General features: G+C 30.7%; 1 protein-coding gene across 6 annotated transcripts in view; it reads right to left on the reverse strand.

Annotated features, from left to right (window-relative positions):
* LOC132909708 (protein scalloped) overlaps positions 1-25,397 on the reverse strand; it is a 326,958-nt gene that overhangs the window by 258,306 nt on the left and 43,255 nt on the right. For 2 of the 6 annotated variants that reach the window (XM_060964676.1, XM_060964675.1), the window contains exon 2: positions 3,559-3,626. The exons of the other annotated variants lie outside the window; for them this stretch is intronic. The gene's annotated coding sequence lies outside the window, so the exon portion shown is untranslated. The remainder of the gene's footprint in view (positions 1-3,558; positions 3,627-25,397) is intronic. 6 annotated transcript variants of the gene reach the window in all.

Genomic DNA, 25,397 nt, shown 5'->3' on the forward strand with positions numbered 1-25,397 from the left:
CAAATTGCATATATTCGTGATAAAGTGCAAGCATATAAATGTTTTTATCTTACAATAGTAGTAAATTATTTGTGTTGCATTTAAAAGATACAGATGTATCTTAAATTTGGAAGTTTCGATTGTCCTTAATTCCAGATGTATTATTTATTTGTTGCAATTTCGCAACGGTATTAACTAGCAAACTATCTATCAAGTACACAAATGCTATCAAATATGGAACGCGTTTAAACTTTGACAAATTTATAAAAGTTGTAAATCATTAGTGGATGTTATTACATTTTTTGTCATTAGGAAACATTACTATTTCAAAAGCTTAAACGATCTTATAATTCTGAACAAAGGTAGCGGAGCTAAAATTGAAAATAAATCGTTTCTTTTACTTTATGAGACACTCCAAAAAACTTTGAGGTATGCTTTTGATAAAACGAAAAACGGATTAGAGGATTTTGAAGAAATATTGTCTACAAAAGAATTTATACAAATATTTGTAAGCGTTTTCTACGGGTAGGATATTACAAATTCAAAAAATGCAGAAACTGTTATAATAAAAAATGTGTGTGTTTACGCGCGTACACGCTCAATAACAAAACGGATAAAATTAATAGCTAATATAAATTTCTATAATTTTCTACACACATACAAATTTTTATATATTCTTAGTATATAAAAGATATGTAAAATATGCATTAGTATAGACCTGGATATACCTATAATATAAAATATCTTTGTTCACTGAGAAGAAAGAGCTAATATTAATAGTTAATATAATTTTTTATAATCTTCTACAAAAATTTTTACATATCTATTAGTATGAAAAAATATAAAACAAGTATTAGTAGAAACGAAGCTACGAATTTTTGGAATTCAAAGAACTTTATGATAAAAAATATCCTTGCTCACTAAGCAAAAAGACAAAATTATTTAGCATTTTGCAAATGTGTACTGATGATTTACTAACCGAGCAAAGTCGGCTTAAGACTAATATGTATTTAGAATGTAGGCGTTGCTATTAAAATTTGTAAAATTGCCAATAGCTTACGTGACAGCTAAGCTTCTTCGAATCGATAACTGCCTTGAAACGTTCTGTCCTTTAAGCTATTTTAAATAAACAATTCTATATCTGTAGCCCATTTCCTGCTAAATATCTTTTCTTCCTAAATATATTACGTATTGAAAACGATCAAAATAGCCCAATATAAATACATTCAAACTTCGAGCAATACCTATGCTACAATCATACACATGATATATATTAGTGGAAAAAGAATCGTTGAACTATTTTAATAGATTATTAAGAAATTCAGTAACTTAAGACAAACATGTGTTCTTTAATAATTATTCATTTGTTAATTTTCACAAATTTCATAATTAATCATTCATATAAGCTAAATTCAAAAATTAAACATTTAGATTACGTATGTATCATAATTCATTATTCTTAAACAGCAGTATGATACAAATAAGTAATAAAAAATACACAATAGGCTATTTATAGGGAAGCATAAGATTTCAGTTACTATAAAACAGATAACAACATTGATTCTATGACCGCTTTTTAGTCGATATAAAATAACAAATTATTTATAAGAGTGATATTAGAATCGATATAGGAACTGTAAGAAGAATAGAAATTTCAGTTTCTTATAACAGTTTCAGTCTCTTCTAGCCCTACAAAACATAAGAAATATATATTTAAATCTTATATTACAACAAGAAATTAGAAGTAAAATTTTGTATAACGAAATTAGCAGACTAAATTCAAAATTTTCTATCTTCTGAACTTCTCTGGAAATTCCTTTTAGGTATCTGGACTGCTTCGTTAACGATCAGGAGACAGATTAGAGAGGTGGAGAGGACCGACCGGAAACGAGATAATCGAAATTGTATGCGCGCCAAGAAGTCGGGCCGGGACGACCGACTTTGCGTAGAAAGCAAAATGCGCTCGAATCACCACGCATCCGGGCTCGAACCACTTGCCAAAGTCCCCACCATTGTGGAAACTTCATTCATGGTTCGCCTCCTGCAGGTGCGCGCGCTTATTAAGTCACTACCAAAGGACGTAACGCGTAAAAATAAAAATGTCAGTCTCTGATGCTTGTTTCTCTACCATTCTCCTAAAATTATTATTGAAATGCGCGTCAATTTTCAGGATTATGGATCTTCTGATTGTGTTCTGGAATGTATTTATGAAATTGAATCCATTGATCTCCTATTGATTTCTACCCATAGTCAATTACAAAAGTCTACATACGATATAAAATGTCTTACCAAAACGTTAGATCTATGAATTTTAATGATATATCAAAAAACATATTGTTAAAATGTAATACAATTTATTTACTCTCAGCTTTGTTAAAAAAAGGAAAATAGAAAAATATAAAATACAATGCAACAAAAATTATATACACCTATTATATCTACATGTAATGATAAAATTAGACTTAATATTATATTAATATGTTATAGATCTTCCGTACATAGGCATTGATAACATTCGTCGTTTCTCATGTAATTTTATCAAGTCAAACGTTCGAACGATATGTACTGCGTATAAATAATTATTTGACAAAGTCTTTAGTTTCTTTGATAAGTCAGATATACAAAATTTGATAAATGTACATAGACTTTTGTAGCTGACTGTATTTGAACTACTTAGATGCTTATGATCATTAGAGATTTCAAGATCGGATTCCGTACGTTCAAATTAGTACGAGTATTGCTTTACATGAAGGATTTGTTGCTTTAAATAGTGAATTGAAAGAAATAAAACATGTAGGAAATTGAAAGAAAGGAAATTAGTATTCTACATAATAGGCTACTTGGTAATAAAATTTTAGATTTGAGTAGAGAAATAATCATCTTTCATTATAACATAATTGTAACATAATTGTAGAATGTGCACTTTTTTATAACTAAATCTTACAAATTTTGTAATATATTATGTTACGTTGAATTATATTTTATTTATACCTTAAATAACTTCTAGATATGGTTTTCCCATATATAGTAAATACTTCAAAGAATGAAAATGCCTCTAAGATACTGCAGCTTTTTATAAATTTTATGAGATCTTTTCCCCTTTTTGGCTAAATCTTAATTTTCTCTATATCTCCTATATCGCAAAAATCTATGAATCTACCCACCGTAAAAGATTTCTTTCTGCCATATTTCTTTTATTCTATATTGAACATAGAGATACATATAAAGGTAGAGAGCGTGAGCGATCTGAGAAAGCGATAGAGAAACAGAAAGAGAACTCTGCATAGAGGCTTCTTGTGTCTTTGTCTAATAACGCATGCACATTCGTCTAGTAGATATGTAGGTGTAACTCTCATCAACGAGCAGTGTGCATGCCTGATTAGACAAGGACAGAAAACGTCTCTATGCAGCGTTCTTTTTCTATTCCTATATCACATCCACTTACACCGTCTTACGTGGTAGCATATGACTCGCGTACTCTATCTTTACATCTCTATAGTACTAAGACGACAGGAAATCTAAAGATTTTGCTAGCAATAATAAAGATACTCTATTAAAAGAGGCTTAGCGTATAATTACCTCATTTAACGTAATACCCGTAATAATTACCAGTTCCAAGATATTCGTCTTGAAAGAGTATCATTTATCTGAAATAAATAATTCATTATTTAATAAATTTAAGATAAATGATATCTGTATGTAGCGCTTTCTTTTAATATATATGTAAATATTCCTTTTCCTTTTATATACATAAATATATCTGTAGGTAATATAAAACAACACTTTCTCTCTCTAATTATCCATAAATAATAGTTACAGTTACTATCTGTTTCACTAGGCTGCGGCAAGTTTAATTAACTCACTCTAGCTAATAATAATCTTACGCCTGCAATTTTTGAGTAAGAAAATGATTAAAACAATAAAGTAACTACTTCTAGTATGGATTTATAAAATTATTTAAATCCTACTAGAAGAGTAAATAGGCTTCTATATAATGTACGAGATATATATAGATAGGATTCAAACTATAATACGTCTCTATCATTGTACACTGATATGTTGAAAATAGTGGTATAAGAGGAGAGATGGTTCTTGCGCAAATGTAAGTCAGAAATATAAAATGACGATTTCTAAGGTTTCTTTCCCGAAAACATCGGATTTGGTAATTCTCTAATTGTAAATATAATATGTGTACATATTTGACTATTCTCTGATTGGATAAACAATAGCAGATTATTCTATATGTGAAAATAAATTGATAATGTAGAACAAAATTATTTCGTTTAAAGGTTCATTTTCGAAAAACGGAATATGTAGATTTCTATGTATTTAAATTTATAATTATAAAATTACATTTCTTCTATTTTATATTATTAAAATATATTACTTTAACGACACGTATTTCTAAAAAATTTAAAACAAATCAAATTATTACAAATGAGAAGGCTTTCGCAAAGGACCTTGTAATGGATTCAAATTAAAAATTATCGCAACTAATTGAATCAAGTCATATTTTTCATTGAAATGAATTCATTCGTTACTTGGATTTCCAATATTAACAATAAAATACTAGTAACCAGACTACAAATGTTTAATCAAATTCATATTTTTATGCGCGTGAAATTGACAGATAGGTTCTAAATAATGATTTGTTTCAATTATTAAATATTATAACGTGTACTTTATTTTTCATATTTCATATATTTTTGCATTTTTCTTAGAATTATTTTGTGTCCTACTTTTTCACATTGTTACATTTTATTAAAATACACTATTGAATTCCTCAAAACACCCTACTATACAGTGTATTAGAGAGATTAATACAAATTAATACGACTCTACATATTGTATTAAGGATTCCAATGTAACTTTAAAAGAATGTCAAAAATTGAGAGTTTGATTTGCTTTCCTATTGAATACTTTTCAAGAAGTATTTTTTATTAACCAATGAAACATTTTACTTCTGATTCTTATCGATTATCACACTGTTAACTTTCACTCAAGGATTAACAAAATATGGTTTTTGTTATATTTATATATGTACTTATGTGTTAGTATCGCGTCATCCCATTCGTTATAGCATCAATATACAAAAGCATTATGCTAACTATATAAAAAGATTCAGCACTTAAAGAAAGAATTTCCATTTCGAGAAACACTCCACAAACATATAAAAGTCGTAAATCACTAATGAAAGTTATATATTGTACTCGTAATTAGTAAACTACTAATTCTCGTGCAGATAAATATATTTATAAATAAACTAGGCAAATACCACCGAAACAGAGATTTACTTTATCCTTTAAATACTACATATACTTTTATACGTTATGGTAATTTCTTCACAAATGTATAATTATTAATACTGTATTTCATAAATTTAAGCGATTTAAGAAACGCTTTTCGACTAGAAAAACAATCCACTTGCATTGAAACAGCTGAAGAAAATTCATCTACATGCCCAATTCTCTCTTCCTTAACCTAACTCTAAAACCAAAACGCCAAGGATAGCGAAATAGAAAAGTAGAAAACAGAGAAGAAACTGCTCGATCCAAACCTAACATTCCCAAAACGTTCTTCAGGATGCATTAAAGCCTCAGAGGGAAGATCACAAGAGAGTTCGTCGAGGAAATCCGAAAAAGCACGAGAAAGAGAGATAGACAACTCAGAGGCGTGCTTCGACTGCGAGTACTTTCTTCGCGTGAAACTGCACAAACCTCTCGCTCGAAAGGAACACTCGACTATTTTAACCGTGAAATAACTCAGTCGAGGGTTCAGCCAGGAGGGTTCCGAGTGGAAAAGAGAAAAAGAAAACGAACGAAAGAGGAAAGAGGGAAGAGGGAAGAGGAGAAGAGCGACTGTGGCATGATATGTAGGTCCTAAAGATAGAGCACCCGAAACAACCATAAACCTTTTTATTCCAGTTGCCCTGTCCGACCATGCTTTCTCTTGTACACGATCCACTCCTCTCCTCCACGTGTAATGTTACTTTTTATCGTGGAAAAAAGATTTTCCCGAAGATTACGCCACCACCCTGAGAGGAACACGGTTTTTAATTTGCTGGATGGTACCAACTCGCTCGATTTCGTGATAAGGTCCTAATCCGGAAATGTACAGTCGATCTTTCCCCCCCCCCCTTTTTTTTACTGTTTCTTATTTCATTCTTTTACTGTTCCCTTGTCTTTCCTCTTCATTTCCATTTTTACTGTTCTATTTGTCTCCTTTTATAGGGTTGAGGGGATTGTCTTAACACGTTAATTGAATTACTTTTTATCAGAGCAATGAAAACTAACTATCAAATAATATCTTCAAGTTATAAATAAACATAGTAACTTATGTTAGATTAGTAAAAATTTTATTTTGCATTTTACATTATCCACGAGAGAGATTAGTAATTAAATTAGATTAAATTAGAAGTTTCAAAATTAAGTAATTTAACCTTAAATAGTTATAGTCACAATGGCATAACAGCTTATGAATAATTCAGGGAACTTCTTTGCATCATATTTTTAGTTAACTATGAATAGGTTCAAGAACGTATTAATAAATGTTCTACTATATGTTAAACCAATTTAGAACAGACAAATTTTAGTGAAAAATGGATTCTGTGCACAAAATATAGGTAAAATTCAATAGAAAATTTAAAGCTTCTAATGCACCTCGATGACTTATTTGCGAATATCTTTCCAAATGTAGGTAATAGATAATAAATGGCTTTTCGTAAACTATCGCAAGAAAGGTAGAGAATTAATAGATATTAAAGACAGAATTAAAATTACATTTCATGAAAATATAGTTAGCATTTGTTATATTTGTAACATTATTTGCAGCACAAATGTAATTAATATTTTAAAAGATTTAGTGTATAATTATAAAACTAATTGTATGCATTGAATAACTTTTTGTTATTGGAGAAAGATAGGTTAAGCGATTGCTTTCATGATATTTGACATTATGTATTTCTTTTTATATTAACCAGTGCATAGAAGTCAATTATTTAAAGTGTAGTAAATTTTATTGAGCAAAAATGCCTTAGAACCTAAAATATTCTTTTTTAAAAGAAATAGCATATTATTTAAATAAAAGCAATCGAAGGTAATAAAATTTTCTCTCTATTCTTTTCTCTACTCTACGTAAGTAACGAGTTACAATAGAAAAATATTTGTAAAATAAATTTATATGGAACTATGTTGTCGCAAAAGTTTCTTCCGTTTTATAAATCCATTACATTTGTTTCAATAGAATAAAACAAAAAATGTTGTGCATCTATTATTTCCTTATAGAACGAAAAAAACTTTTGGGAAAATCTAAGCTATATGTATGCATATAGCAGGACGTAAAAATGAAAAGAAATTTAATTAGTCCGAAATTCCAAATATTTTAACTTTAAATTTAACTTTACTGTTAACAACATCATAATATTATCAGAATAAGAATTACGTTATGGTGTTAACTTCAATTTTAATTTAAAGCGCAATTTTCAACGTTCAACTTCTTATTGTAATACGAAACCATATATCATAATTCAATTAAAAGTAACACAGAGTACACAGATTATATGAAAATGCTTAAAAAATGTCTTTTGAAAACAGAATACATACATCGTATTACGTTTAAAATGATTAACAGCGAAGAATATAATTTCAAAGAAAAATTCAAGTACATAAGAACCATTAGTAAAAACCAAAGCCATTAGTAAGAGCTCGTAAAAATTACCAGATAAAAATGAAAACTCATGTTATATTTGTAACAACCTATTGTTATATACTGTCTTAGAGAAACGAGCACCATAAAATTTTAACTCTGATAAATTACCTATTTTTACATTAAAATTGTTACATTCTGTATCTCCATTGTAAATATACTACCTATATCAAATCCGAAAATGTTAATGAAAGAGTGACACAGATACATTTTTTCCCGAAAGTAAAAAATATAGTTGGAATAGGAGAAAATATATCAAATTATACTAAATATTCGAAATATATGGATTATAATATTTGTAGTTTAAAACTTAAGTATTTAATGTTTTAAATAGTTTAATATTAAGCTTTCTTAGTATCTTAAACTAATATTTTTAATATTTTGAAAATGTAACACCTGGGTAAACTTACTTTATTAGTAATAGCTAGACTGCAAAAGTTTTTACTCGTTAAGTATACAAATATATGAATAATGAACATACAAAATACGTCAGCAATATTTTAAATAGAAGTCTAGATTTTATCTAGACATTATCTAGATATTATCTGCGATACAATATTTAGCAAAAAAATATTTAACCATACTTTTACAGTTATTCTAGTATGTATAGTTTGTGTTATGATAAATTACGATATTTATTGCAAATGTATCTTTAATACAAAAATTAGTGTACAGCGTGAATAACTATAACATATAATAAATGTTAAATATGATCCCCCTGAGTATTGAGGTTTATTAATTTAATGGATAATTAGCTGTTTGAATAATGATCTTTGCGAAATACACACTTTCACTAAATATCTTATTATTTTCGGATTGTCTTCAAATTTGACCAGTACATATAATCAGGACAGATGTGCCTCATAACAATACTAACAAAATTTTAAGAAATTAAAAATTTGAATTTTTCACCTAGCAGATAACAGATTTTCATACTAAGTGCTCAAATATTTTCGTAAACCCGTGTACGTGTAAAAATAATAACAATTTAACTGGGGGTACTTATGCAAATTCATATTTTTATAAACATAATTTCAAAAAGGGATCTCAACTAGAAAATTGTTGTATCCACTGTAAATTCTAACGAATATTATGCTTTCAATATTTTACATACTTTTACGTTGTGTTTCTTGGACTATTAAATTTTCCGTAAATGCATAAAAATCTACAGTCCAATAATAATAATTATCTTATTGTTACTTTATCAGCAATAACACAACGTCTTTACATCGAAAAGATCAAGTTAAATGGAAAGTATTCAATTCCACTGAAATGAGACTCATGATGACTAGCCAGAAAACTCATTTAGGAAAAGAAAATCCTTTGATACGTTTCTGACCATTCGAAAGCGACCGTTCGAAAATGATGCCATTGAAATTACTCCATCGTTACATTATCAGAACTACGGAACAGCGATGAATGTTATCATCATTCGCATCTTCCAGAGATAGACGATCGTTTTTGCCCTGTTTCCCCTTCTACTTTGGGATTTCGCTGAGCCGACTTAATGCGTTTCGAGTGAATCAGCTGATTTTTCAGCAGACTATGATTTACGAAGCAACCGACCGTTCGAAAATTGATCAAACACGGCTCGAATCCCCTATCGGTCGTTTGAGATCCTATCGAACGATGCCGATCATGTTCTTTAAACTTTCCTTTACCGAGGGTGAAAGTTCCTCCTGCAAAAACTACCATCGAAACCTTCAGCTCATGGAAACATTGGAGACCTTTTTTCTCTTCCGATAGTTTTAATTCATGATGGCTTGAAGTTAGAAGAGATTATAGTAAAACATATGGTAAAGCTCAATAAGATATTAATTACTAGACTACAGATATAAGTATAGGCAAATTCATATTCTTATGAGTATGATTAAAATAAATACCTTATCCTATAATATATAATAATCCTACCCTAGGTAGAAAATCTTTAACCATTAAATATTATCTACAACAAATACTATACTAAAAATATTTTTATTTATTACGTGCATTCTATACGTTTCTGTACCTTCAAATTTCCCATAAACGGATATATGCATAAATGCTAAAAGTCCGCAGTTTACTTTATTTATATTTGTTTGTTTTTTAAATAATATTCCGTTTGCGAGATTCTTACACTGTTTTGATACTTAATAGGTTGATAGAATATAATGGTAGTTTCTCTGACTGACGTTACACGGGTGCGGTACATGAGACCCAACGTCACCGAACGTTAACGAGCGACGACTGTTCGCAGGTAAACGGTGTCATTAAGAAAGCAAGACGATTAACCTTTTCAAGAACGGCGCTGCTCGAGCGAGCATTAACGAAAAAGGAGGGAAATGATAGTCGCTTGGTTGACCTATAATTAAATCGCTTCGACCAGCGACGATCTTGTTGAAACGAATATGCACCACAAATGTCGAAACGAATTTTCATGATAGTAGCTGTTGTATCGATGTAAATGGACATTTCAAGTTAACAAATGTATTAAATAAGTATATATACTCCTGTCCAAAAGTTTCAGCACATTTTCTGAACGAAACAACATTTTTCGTACATTTTTTTAAGGAATAAGAACATTATAAATTTAGATTGTAAACTTTCACGATGATTATTAGATGACATATTTGTGATTCTTTGGGAAACGATCGAGTTGTTAATGATACGTTGCGCTTTGAAACTGTTTTAGGTCTGTCGCTTTCAGGAGTGGAACTGAGCTGCAACGTTTACATCAAGACGGAATACAGCGCAGCGTACTATTAAAAATACGATCGAAATTCGGAGAACTGCAAATATGTAAAATATTAAAATTATAACTCATTTTTAAATATAATTACATAGTTACAATTTCAAAATTAATTACTGTTTCGATACTATAAAAGCATAATATCTTACGAACAAAATATTTATTTACATAAAGTAGTCTTTTATTTTGAACCCCAATATGCCCCAAACTTATTTTAGGAAAATGATAAAGTTAGAAAAATGTCTGAAAAATTATCAATACATAACTAAGCTCATTAATTTCAAAATAACGCGAGTCCATTTTTCGATACTATGCGAATATAACTATCGATATAACTATCCTCAATTTGTTATTTGATCTATCTACCAATCTACTATTGAAAATAATATAAAATTCTCATCCCTTAGCTACTCTACTTTCTAACACAATGACATACATACCATTATAGGTTCACGAAATATAATGTTTTTGCGGCCATCATTTTGAAAACATTAATCGCGCATTCGTTTCAATAATTCAAGGGAAAAGCCAATTCTAATATTCAACCTGTAAAGCAGGTTTGCAATAATGAGATACCACTGAAAACTGCAAAATATCAAGACAGTCGAAGTAGTTGTCCATACCTTAAAAATTGAATACCAAAATATACCTAACACACTGAAAACCTACAAACAGTGATTAAGTTTGAAACACATTTTTTAATTAAATATCATATTTGGAATAAACTAGTTAAAAACATCACAATAAATTATTCGATAATTTTCAAAACAGAATAAGTTTTCGGTTTTACGAATCTTTTTACGAAACAATTAATTACCTGACAATATTATGTTTCAACTAGTATTTCTTGATTATAAGTAGCCACGATAATTTAAGTTAGGTCTGAATTAGGTTACTTAAAACTCTAAAATAAATTTTATACTTTGTATTTCCTAAAAATCATTTTATATTTTAGACGATAAATATCATCGACAATAGATATCAGTGATATTTAAAAATAAATCTGATCTATTATTAATAAATATAACCTAAACTATTATAAACATTGATATCAATAACTGACTAAAAGTTAAAAATCCAAGGTGCCAATTAAGGGTTGAAGATAAAATTAAATGAATTAAAGAAGATACACAAGAAAAATTGACGTTCTTTAAATATCGATTGGTGAACTTTCGCTTTTTCGGATGGCTCCGATTCCGATTACTAATTTTATTACTTGATTTTTCTAGAGGTTCGAGCAAATGCGAGAGTTATTACGAGTGCGGAAAATATAACACAGAAAATAGTCGATAGGTATGTTTGTTTAAACGACTCTCGTTCTCTCCCCTTCGAGCATTCACGGTACGTAAAGTCCGGAAATTACGAATAAATTGTTATTAGCTTAAGCGGTAGAACGATACTTTATTGCTGACTAGTTTATCGTTTCGAGGGTTGCAATTTTTTAAGCTGTTTACGCGGGTCATTGGACTTGCATGCAAATTGATAGAAGTGTTTTAATTGCCTTGGAGTATAATAAATCTGTGATATAACGATCGAACTACGGGAAAATTGTCTCTATTGCAACAAAATTCTGATATACTATGTAATTTACGGTAATTTACTGTGTGATTTCTTTCAACAAAACGATTAGTATATCGACATGATTACTGTCATAAAGAGACTTTTTGGTTCACTTTAGGAGCTGTTGTACTAAGTTGAGCTGTTCTAAGTATTTTTAAAAAATTTTAATGATGTATAAATTATGCGGTATACCAACTTCTAATATGTAACTTGCAACACTATGTAGAAGTGATTTGAAGTAAAGTGACTAAAATTTTTATCTAAAAATTAACATTCTAAGATATTTTTCTCATAACAATTAAAATTAGACATTAGTTGTTTTGCATAATTCTTAACTATCAAATAGTTTAGGTTTTCAACTCGTTCAATTCCATTCCTATATTTTCAGCACATTCATTGTTCATTAAAATGATTAAAATGAACGTACAGAAAAACATAAAAAGTAGTCTTATATACCTATATGTGTAATTTATTTATTAGTCTATATGTACCTCTCATATATATTTTGATATGTACATTTTAAGAATGAGCAGTTACATGACTGATGCTATTAATGTTCAAGAGAATATAGAATACATTAATATTTATTACTATGATTTAATACCATTGAAAAACATATCTTTCATATGAACTTACCTGACGATATACTGAATTTTAAAATTGTCTTTTTATAAAATACGATACAATTTTTTTATTATGTTCTTCACTTATGACTTTCGTATTCACCTTATTCTCCTCATCATAGTCTCAAAACTTGAAACATCTATGACAATGGGCGGAAACTTGCCTTAGAAAGAAAACACCTTTTAGTAGTGATGGATTCAAGAGGTACTGGAAAGAAGTACCACGGAACAGCACAGACGCAAGGAAAGTAACTGTTGCTCTTCATAGCTCACCATCACGCATTACTGTATTCTTTCATTCATATATCCTGACATTTTCGGCCAATACACGTTCTTATCTTTATGATTGTTTTGGGTCTATCAGAAATAACTAATCTAACCGGCATCCCTTCCACGGGACTTCTCTTCATCTTCATAGATACTATACATCACAAAGAGATACAAAAATTGAATGACAACTTTGAATCCTCTATAAATATTAAAAGAAAAAAAGAAGTGGTAATTTTACGTAGATCCGAATTTAATTGCAACAAATTCAATCCCTCTACGAATATTTTGGCAAAAGCAAAAAACATTGCCCAGTAGAATCGATCACTTGAACAAGTTCGAAATTTTATCAGCACTTTGCCAGAAATGCTCCTTTCGTTCAGAATCGTTTTTCTCAACCATAGTTCTTAGATAGTTACAAGTGCAAATTTTGAAATAAAATATGGGAAACTTGTTTATCGTCTATAATTCTATAGAATTTTTCTCTTGTAAGAATTCAATGAAACGGTAACGCCTTTCTGACTCTCGTGATTCAATTGTTAGTTGCAAAGGATTTGATTCCTTAAAATATCAGAATTATAAGTAGATTTTCGGAACTTTCCGAGTACTCGTTCTGAGGTTCGAAACCAGCTCATGAAGATCGAATACTATACAAACACGATGATATTATATCTTCTAATTAGTATTCGAACCCCATGAAGCGAATCCTGGTTATTGGATTTGATACGAATTTATAAATACATATTGATCTTAGTCCCATTACTATTCAGAACTTGAGAAATACATGAAAGTCGACGAAAACTGATCTCGAAAAAGAAAACTCTCTTTACTCAATATACAGCAAAATGAAAAGGATAAGGCAGAGAAAAACGAGGTGGTACGAAGCAGTAATGTAAACGCGGACGAGTGACACGTGCCCGAAGAGTCATTATTCCATCAGCATGCCGGTTCGTCGACGAGTAGAGACGCACACGTGTTTACGTGTCATTACGCGCAAGTGCAGGCGAATGACGCGAAACGAAAGTCATAGGTTTGAAGTGGGAAATGGCCACGAAGAAACACGATGTGACGAAAGCGATTAAGCGTTCTTCGCATTGAACGACCGGCCGGCGAAACAAAGATCTCCGTCTATTTACTCGCTGTAAAATTTGTGGACGCTTAACGACGCGTAAGTACGTCATCACCGACATCCCTATACCCGTGAAATTTATCGAAAATTTTAAGTGATCGCAATTAATCGTGCAATGTACGTATCATTTAAATGTATGTATTTCATGTATCGCTATGATTCTATTTATGTGTTTTGTGATTGCAATGGTGTATATTTCAGATATGGATGTATAGCTATGAAATGTATTGATATTGACGTTGAATCATACTATGCGACAAAAAGAACATATCTCAAAAATTTAATGTATGTAGTATGTAGTAAATACATACACACATATATTTTCGGTGCACAATATATTATCATAAAAAATAGAGAGAAAGGGACCTATTACGTATTTAGAACACCACGTAAGTTTAATAAAAGATAAATAAATATATATATAATAGAGATATATAACATAAAATATATATAGAATGTATCTAACATATTTAATAATAAATAAACAACGATAATATTCTATGTTAGATATAATTAAAATATCTAATCATGATATAATATCATTCTTTGTGAATTATACATTTATATAACAATATATAACTTCACATAAAAATATATACAGGCAGAAAGTGAAAATAAGACAATAACAGACATAAAGAATAGGCAGCACAGGTTAAGAAGAAACAGTTCATTGTAACGATGTATCCGCAGTATGTATCTTATTTTAGCCGTAACCATATAACAAATGGAAATTACACTCATCAAGAGTACACTTATCGCAAGTATGGTCATTAATCGTGTATGGTCACGGTCATTATAATTACAGTGTCATAAACTCATCACATTACACGATCGTGATTACGGTAGTAAAAAGTCATGCAGTTCCGACGTATCTTTCGTTCACGTCTTCATTTTCTTACAATTACTAGTAAGAAATTTATCATTAATTACCATATATTATCATATTAAATGAATACTCAACAGTCACAATCAGACACTTGATATTATCACTTTGACTTACGTTTATACTATTCATCTATAACGAGAAATATTGCAAATCGAAGTTCAATCGTTTCTAACGGGACACATTTTGATATTATTATAAGTTTCTTATATGGATGCATAGAAAAAATATTAAGGTAAAATTCTCTTCTTTTTCTTTTTTTATTTTATTGCTCGATATAATAACTTTGTCATTCTTTATAGAAGAAAGATTACCTAATCCCAAACTAATGGTCACCCTTATGGTTCGAGATTAATAACTTTTTGATATATATCAAAGTATTTACATATATCAAAAAGTTATTAATTTCATAATATTAAACTAAAATATCTCTTAAACTAATGATATTTTCTACATAAATGGGATAATACTTTTGTAACAAAAAAAAAAAAAAAATGATTGCGAGAGTGATACAGTAACAAAATACGATTCCATTTATAACTTCCGCACTCTTGCTAAATAATATATATTTCATCCTCTTTGCAATTTCTTTCATGGATCTAATCATGGATACTTATGCCCTCTTATAACACAATCGAAGAAGTAAGAATATTTTAAAACGAAATATATTCGTGTATCGATGAATCCCTGTTACTTTTATAATCCACTTCAAATTTGATTCATTCCCAAAAGGAATATAGTAACAAAATTAAATATAGTAACTAAACGTGACTATAGATCTTCAACTAGAAGAAAGGACCTGCGCTGGACAGCCAGCTACGCAGAGTGCATGCAAGAAGATGCAATCCCGGCACATCTCGCATCTGTCGTAGCGTATCCCCCACCTAAGAGAACTCCCTCCTTTCAGATATCGTTTCTTTCAACGTGGTGGAAACAGGTACAGCCGGAAAGCGGGCAGCGCTCGGAAGCTGCTGCATTAACCCATTAGGTCTTGATATCTTATTACATGATCCCCCAAAAGTCTGGTACATTTTAAAGCTTTGATCGTCTACATCGTACATTACCAATTTATCGTACCCTAATTTTTTTTACCACAACATACATTTTTTCAATTTTTTTCAACAAAAATTCATACCACTTTTTATATTTTTGTAAATAATTTGTTCATCTAATGAGACAAAATAGTTTTTCACAAGTATTATGCTATAGGGATCACAAGTTTGGAATTCTTATGTATTTCATGCAACTAGTTATTATAGTTATTCATAATATAAGCAATTTTATTGAATTGAAGGGCATTATTAATGTTATTTGTAATGTTTATTACGAATTAATAATTTAGTAAGCGAGTATCCAATCCAATAGAGGTGCAATTCGAAAAGTGATTCTAAATAATTGGCTGATAGTTATTGGAATAGTAGAATGGAAATATTTTTTGTATGCAAATTTTTGTATATAATATTATATAATTATATTATCATATTATTTCTTATCATTATTTCACTTTTACATATTAATTTTGTTTTAGTTTCTTAACTACTTGTCGATAACAATTTCATTTTAAGATACATGTGGCATCATCTGTTTTTATCAAATGCAAATACATAGTGCAAGACCATAAAAAATTAATTCTTTATTTTCATCTTCTATTCTTAATTGTAATACATATTTAATAAATTATATGTTACTCCATAGTATATTATCTTATATACTCATTTTCGTTTTCATTTTCTTCAATACAAATTCATATCAAGTCCTATCTTTATATATATATAATATGTTTTGTTGCTTCGTAGGTATATATATATATAAACAATTTTTCATTTATCATCTATTTCTAAATAGTTTTCTTTTCAACTATGCCATATTGGAATACTCTATTTTGCACACAAAGTATACAAACCGTAAAATGAAAATCAGAAAACTAAGAAAAACAGAATTCTAATACTGTTGAAATAAAGAATATCTATTTAATTATCGTTAGTAATCTATAAACGTCAGAACAAAAAATACGAAATATCCCATGATACGATATTAAAAATATGAATTAATGGAGAAAGAAGAGGAGGAGAGTGGCAGAGGAACTGCCGCTTCGCAACATGACCTCGACGACTCTCGATGTCAATTTCTCGTTACATTACCTCCCCTTTCTAGGCTACGCACACCAAAGGTCACTGTGCTCCATCTGGTTTCTCTTTGAAAGATGAAAGATGAAAGAACCCAGTGCCAGGTTTTACTGGAATTTCTCCTCGAATCGAAGCCAACCGCCAATTAACCCAACAGGCTTGTGCTAATTGGCAGATTTAATTCGATATCATTTTTCAACGATTGTACAGTGATTGCATACGGTCTCAGCGTTTATTATCGAATCAGTTTCGTTCATTTTTAGATTTTGATTTACGTATTTTATTTAACTTTATTTAATCGTATATTTAAATTTAATTATTTTATCTAGCTTTATTTATTTTTAGACTTAGATTTGTTTATTCTTTTTAGTTTTACTTATTCTTAGAGTTAGATTTGTTTACTTTTGAATTTTTTTTATCATTCCTTATTGTTTTCAATCAGCTGTTAAACAACTCGTTTAAAAAGTTTTTTTACATAATGTCTTTCATGAAACTGGATAAGATGGAGAAGATTCCAATCACTAAAAATCAAAATAATACGAAATATTCAATAATTCAAGAATTAAAAATAACGATTGTTAATACAGTGGAAAGTCCGAGATTTAATAGAAAAGGTTTTGAATAGTATGGAAGGGAGAATTTTTTATATGGCATTAACTCATCCTTCAATAGCAATGCCATTCAATAGCATTGTTTGCGTAGATGTTGTAATAGTATCATATATAGTATATCTTACATTTAAAAAAGAAAGATAATATTTTTAACAATGGTAATAATAAACCAGCTGAGACCGAGATAATTTTATAATATTGGTCAGCAGTGTATTTAAGCATACACAAACCAAATAAATATTCTAAGTTAATTTTCTGGAACAAAAACATCGTATGGAAAAAATTGTATTCTCATCTTTGTCTTATTTCTTATGTAGGATCACAATATACAAAGTGAAATTTCTATCATATTTTATTTGCTTATTTGACTATTCATGTAGTTCGTATAGTATAATATATTCATATAATTTTTAACAGTTTAATAGTTCAAATACTACTATAAAAGAAAACCTTTTTTTTAGTACTAAAAGTCGCGAGTAACACAACAAAATTTTGCCCTTTTATTTCGTTTTATTCAAACGTTCACCATTTCCAAACACTTCCTCTTGGAAACAAAACCGCCGCTGCCTCAGAAAACCTTCCAACAGACATCAAACTATCTAACCATCCGCGAGAAGGGGCAATTTAGGAATTAATTCGTCGAGCAATCTCCACGAATAGCACTACTTCCGATAACTCCCGGGCAATTTCTTTTTCCCGCTTTGGAAGGCTAGCAGAAGGTTCCATGATGAAGAAAAGAAGAAGAAGGTCGATGCATTTTGAGAGGAACGAAGAAAGAAAAGAAAGGGATGATGAGAAGATCAGACGAGTCGGTCCCTCTCTTCGTCTCTTTCTCTCTTCGTCTTGGCTCATTTCATCTGCTCGCCATCCTTTGTTCCCACGCCTCTTCTTGGACCGTCTTCTTCTTCTTCTTCTTCTTCTTCTTCTTCTTCTTCTTCTTCATCTTCTTCTACTACAACTACAACTACAAAATTCAACTACAACTACTACTACTACTATTACTACTTCTACCACCGATCTTGCCCGTCGTTCATTCGTGATTCACCGTTACACACAAAGGGAAACTTAGACGAAGCCTTGGCCAGTTGGAGAAAACGAAGAAAAAAGGAATTATAAAAGAAAGAAAATCACGTGGTGGTTTGGAGGCGAGACGAGAAGGTTGTTACAGGTTCAGGAGGATGTGAGGTTGTGAAAGTCGCAGGTAAAAATGAGCGAGTTTACTAAGGAAAAAATTTTCTTTCGCGCCTCGTTTCCTTCCTGATTCGTTCGGTGTTTGTGAGGGAACCGGTATGAGAAACCGGACGAACGCGCCGCGGGAAACATCGTGGCGTATGAATATTGGAAAAGTAACGGGACCCAGGAGGCGAAAGCTTGGACGCTTGCGTCTCAACCTCGTCGCGGTCCACGGCTTGACTTTGAAACGATAGTGTTCTTCTTTCAAAAATTAACCCTTTAAACTACGGAGAACTAAATTCTTTGATGAAAATAATATGAGTAAATATATAATAATAATATAATCAAAAATAAGAAATATAGTAAAAAACATCTCCCATACTTCATAACAACTTCCATAAAGCTTTTGCTTATGCATTAGAATTTGAAATTGAAAATTGAGCATGCGTGTGTTCCAGTTCCATTAAAGAAATTACAAAAATAATGTTTTAATGAATTTCTTCTTTTCTTATTGAACAAAGAAAAACTAATTGAAATTTGAAATATAACGTAAAAATGATAGAAATTTGAGGCACAATAATTGAAAATATTCTAACAAAGAAATACTTCAGAAACGAAGATCTTAGGAAAGATCTCAGAATCGAATCAGTCGGGAAGCAAATGTACAATACACCAAAAAATACGAAGAGAGATTAGTCAATTATTATCCAAATATCTAAGTAAACGATCTATACAGTCAACCTATCTTAAAAATATTAATTAGAAAACACCCAAACGACTTAACAAACTGGAATGACATAAGTTAAAAAGTTAGGTAACTACATGCTGCTGTCATTAACGCGTCATATATAAATTTGCCAAATATTTTCGAAATAAATTGCAATCTACGATAAAGAGTTTAAAAAAATTACAAAATAGAGAAAGATAGAAATAAAAGTTTGAATGGTTATGTAAAAGTAAGAACAGAGTGGAAGTGAAGGAAAATTGCTACAGAAAATTCAATAAAACTGCAATGTCCTGATGTGATCTATCGTCGTGTACGAAAAGATCAGACACATGGCGGGAGCTAGTGGGAAAAGGGTCGAAGATGGAACGATGAATAAAATGTGTTCGCGGATTTAGGGGCAAATTTAGTGCCTCAATGTGGGTTATGAATAAAAAGAGAAATTTATTGTAATGTAAATATAAAAGAAGAATACTATTGAAATGAACTTACTATAAAAAATATTTTATATGAATAATGTCTTAATTTAATCAAAGATTAATGTAAATTAATTGTTAAATATGATACAATATTCAGTTAATAAATCATTATAAAATATGTACCTACACGCCACATATTATTCAGAAATCATAAAGATTTATTGACAAAGCATAGTTATGTGATTGTTATAAGGAATGGATCTTTTGAAGCATTGATCACATATCTGAATAAAGTAATAAAAAAACTCATTTAAAAGTCAAGAAACAATAGCATTGTCGTAATCCTCACGTTGCACATGGTTAGTAAATTTAATAACACTTATTTGAAACGTCGTTTCTTGTTCCAAATTTTGAATTCCCAAGGTAAAATCAAATGGAATTGTAAAATCAAATGGAAGTAGTAGTTAGTAAAAGAATTATAAATAGCATTGATACAAAAATAATCGATATTGTTTCGTGTATATTGTGATAGAAGTAACATTAGATAGAATAAAGAAATACAATTGTATACAATTATTGTTACAACTCAAATTTTTCTTTAATACCGATAAACTCTTATTTTATTCGATGTATAATATTAAAATACTGTAAAAACTATAAAATTTAATCTAGCAGAAAACCTCGAAACAATAGCCAAATACTCTGAGTCAAAATATTAATAATTTTGTACTAGTTGAATGAAAAAGTTACCAAAAAGAATTAAAAAATGATTTAAAAAAATCTAATTATACATCAAGAAAATACGATAAAATTTTTATTTTTTCTAAATTACACATACAAATCTAACACTAGTTATAAAATGACCGAATACGTTCTAATTAGTTTGAATATTTAATATGCATCTTTCTAATCACGAATGGGTTTAAACACCAGGCAATATTTGTCCAATAACTTCTTTCCAGTCATCAACTTTAACTTTGCATTGGTATCATTAGGTCATAAGTAAGGTAAGCTTCTAATTTTTGGGCAATTAAAATTACGATTCATTTCTAAAATTAATATGTATACTGTATTTATATTTTACGATTAAATAATATAATTTCAAATCTGATTTAGATTGGTTACGTGTAATCTAACGATACAGGTTGAAAGTTAAGAAAGGTTAAAATACATTGCTCCTAAAGATATCAGAAATCGTCTCACACCCAAGTCTCCATCCTCACCCTCGTCGGCTTCGCAAAGCCTTTTGACTCTCCATTCGAGGTCACATCCAGAGACAAAAGCGAGGTATCTGAACGCGAGCACCACGAAAAAGCGTTTTTCGGCGGAACGCGGCGACCGTAAGGTATGAGTAGATTTCGAGCCGAAAGCCAGAGCCGAAATAAAGCAAAGAAGGAACACGGTGGATAAATTGACCGGTAGCCATTCTACCAATGGAGGGAGAGAAAGAGGGTGACCAGGGGTCAGAAAAGATCGACCAACCATGCCCGATTCTCTGGATCTCTCTCTAGCTCGCCGAAGGGAAGATAAAGGAGGGGTGGCAAAGAGGATGGGTGGTGAGTGCATTCGGCGAAAGGAGGAGAGAAGGTTCCGTGAGAGTACGCGAACGATAATTCGGAGCCGCGCGGCCGACTCAAAGGACCCGCGGGACGATATATCAATGCCCTGCTTGCAGAACAATTCGAACTATCCGCGATACACAAAGAAAAATACCAAATCGAATGCCTGGAATAGCGGTGAGCGGCTTCTTCCATCGCTTTTCTCTCTTGCACCCTCTGTTGGCTTCATCTTTCTCTCTCTTTTTAACATAAAGCCTTCCTGAGGAGAAAGGAGGTATGGGTAGGTGTGTTCTGTCTTCGTCTTTCTATTGATAGTCTCTGCTTTGTGCAGGTATGTACTTGTGTGTACGTGTGTGTGCGTGTAGGTGTATGGAGAACGTTTTCCTCGAGTTGAGACACGTTGGACTGCCCGATGCCAATGGACTAGCTTCGAGGACTATGTTCAGGGACTTTAGGGGTATTTGGCAATATGTATAAAGCAGAAGTTTAGGTGTGTGAGATAGGGAGATGGCAGTTGTTAAGGCATAAATTAGAGGGTCGAATTTTGGAGTTTTTGGATTGTGGGAAAGAATGGGATGTAGGTTTCTATCTAGCGAAGATGGCGATTGTTAGCGTTGTAGGTATAGTGCGGATTTTAAGCATTTATATAAAATTTAAAGATGTAAAAATTGCACAGAATGCATATAATATATAAAAATATCTAAAATAACTCAAATACAGTACTCGTTATAACTCTTAATAGATAGCAGGAACATCTATTTAAGGTCTATTGTCATAATTTTCTCCATAAAAATATAAACTGCATAAAAATCCGTAGTCTAGTTATTGGACTTAACTTCTGTTAAATACTGTTTTCATATACTTAAACAGATAAATGCTTATATTTAAACGGTCAATATTAAGATTTTAATTAAGCTTGGAATGTAGAAATCGCTTATTGACGACTCCATTTTGATTAGTTTATTATAGGGATAATTATAATTTCGTATTTATACTGTACTTTGTCCTACAAAAGAAGTAATTGTATTTGTTTACGAGCGTATGTATTCACGCGTGGAAGTTCACTGAATTTCTCAAAATGAAGTTCACTTCGATTTTGCTCCTTCATTTTTTGCGTTTTGAGAGAATGATTTATGACAATATATCCGTAGCACTCAAAGGATTAAAGTCAGAAATTGAGTGAGAATTACGTATAAAATTTGTGTATCTTAAATGTAAGAGATTGAAATTGCTTTTTCGAAAAAGGCACAATGGTAAGCATATGCATGTACTTCTGTTTTAAAAAATCAGGACACTAGCTTACTTTTCATAAAAAATAATATTTTATAATTAAAAAATTACAGATATAGTGTATTACAATAATTTTATTCCTTAGGAAAGGGAAGAAATTGAACGTTATAATATGATTAGCAGCAAAATGCATTTCGGGCAAAAATATATCTGAGGAGATAATACATATTTACAAACAAAAAGCTATTATAAAATTTATATAATAATATAATTAAAATATATAAGAAGATTTATACTAATCTACGCCGTGTCATTTACATGCTCGACACTGTATTAAAATTGCCCTGTATATTGACACATTTCAATAAAAAAAAAGAACGTAACATTAGTGATTCACTTTGTTGACATACAGAATAACATCTAACATCACAGTCGAAGAATTATCAACATTAACACCCTTCACTAACATAATACAAATATTCTAAATCATTTACTCAATCTCAAACTAAACACCGACTCGCCTCCTATTTAACCTTCAAGAGTCCCAATTGAACCCTTCAAACAACTTCCATCGACTGCTTACCACCCTCCATAAACAAGCAATTACTTCTCTTCGCACTGTCCTAAGTACCTCATACTTCATTCAAACATCCTTTATAGTCCATATTATGCCTTTCCTTATCCAATCATCTCCTGTATTACCACTCATCGATCATTGATTCATTGCGAGAAAACGAGATATTTGCCACAAAATAAAATGAAGGTTTACTTCTTTTACTTTTAATGAGAATTTTATACCATCACATTATTATGCATCTATTATTTTACATTATCGTATAAAACATATTAGAATATGATGCACGGCAAACGTTTGGCAATAGATGAAAATTATGTACCAGAATAGTCATAAAATTAGGAAAAAACTAAAATCTACACGTTCTGAATGCAGAAATATAATTGGAGACATTTTTAAAGACATTAGTCCGTTTGCTAACTTGAAACTATTTCTTCCTGTCTCCTTCAAATGTATTGTATGTATCTAACGTTTAATAATTACGAGTTATTTTTCACTAGCAGTAGTCAATATATATTATAATAACTAATAGTTAATAAATAATACTAAAAATATAATATAAAATATTTTACATTTTGAATTTTCACTACAATTATTAACTAAAGTATTTGTGGTTCTTCAGGTTTCGATCGTACATTTAATAATGCTTGCATTATGTTCGCAAATTTCGTGATCATTGCGATTTACTTCTCGCTGTCAGACTTGAACATGTCGATTCTCCAGAAAAGTGAACTACAATGTCCGCGAAACATTGGAATAAAGCGCAAAGCACTACTAAAAACACGATCAAAATCCAAACAACTACAAATATTCATATATCATCAATATAGATTTATTACACATATTATTTAAGATCAAATTTAATTTTATGTAATTACAAAAATGTGTTACTATGAGAATGAAATAGAGAACCTGATAATAGAACGCTTTATTGGAAAATGAGGATATGTGCAAAAATACGTTTTGTAAGCACTGTATATCGTTTTCAGCTGCTATATAAACGCAATAAACGCAGAAAGGACAAATCCAGCAGGCAGATCCACTATCTGGCGCAGAACAGAACTATACGTCAATCGAGTGATGGAGCAGCGGTTTGGTTATAATTGGATCAGTTTAGTTAGGTATTGCAAATATTGGCAGCCAGGGAAGCTGGCGACCCAGTGATGAAACCTAATTGGGTAAGTCGGCCTGGCTTGGCGCCAAACGAACCGGCCCAGCTTCGAATTCTAGATAGCCCTGTCGATGATGCCTTCCCATCTCTAACCTCTCTCTCTAACCTCTCTCTTCACTCTTCATCCTTGCTTTCTGTGTATTTCATGATGCCGCCTCATCCGTCGTCGCGACGCACGGAAATTGACACGTAAATACAACAGTGTTGGTGTACGTGAAAATGAAAATGGAGGTTGGGGAATTCGTTCGAGCGACTGGTTTAATTGGACTGCAATGTTGCGATGGGACGCGACTACGCGACGTCCAAATTGCATTGGAAGAGGAACGGACCGGCTACGGACCACGAGAGGGGAATGATGATGAGAGATACCAGAGAAGGGGATAATTAAAATTACCTAAACAAGGGAACAGTGAAGAAGAAGCAACCATAAAATACATATTTATAAAACATACAAATGAATACACCTAAGAGTATGATGTAAATCAATGTAAATACAAATTTGGCAGAAATTTAACACGGACTTCTAATAAATTTTGATTGAATACTTTAACACAAAGTATTTAGAAGACTTTTTATATTTCATTGAAACCAAATAATATTTAGAACGATTACAATGCAGATATAGAATCTTAAATAATTGTAAGAAAAATTCTACAATATACTCCCATCGTACGTAACGACACATGGTTTTGTAATATTTTCTTTCTTTGTAAATTTTTTCCACAATTAATCATGATAAATAAGTAATGTGTGGCTTTAATAAAATCAGATTTTACCACTGTTTACATAATAGTAGGTTGAAAGAGAATATATTCCAATATACAACATATACAAAAACAAATGAAAGATGTGCTATTCACATAGATATGTAAATTAATTCCGAAAATACGTTTGTTATTTTCCTGGGACATTCTATACTATTTTATTCATTACTCTT

This window comes from Bombus pascuorum, chromosome 8 (assembly GCF_905332965.1).
Source record: "Bombus pascuorum chromosome 8, iyBomPasc1.1, whole genome shotgun sequence".
Classification (NCBI taxonomy): Eukaryota; Metazoa; Arthropoda; class Insecta; order Hymenoptera; family Apidae; genus Bombus; species Bombus pascuorum.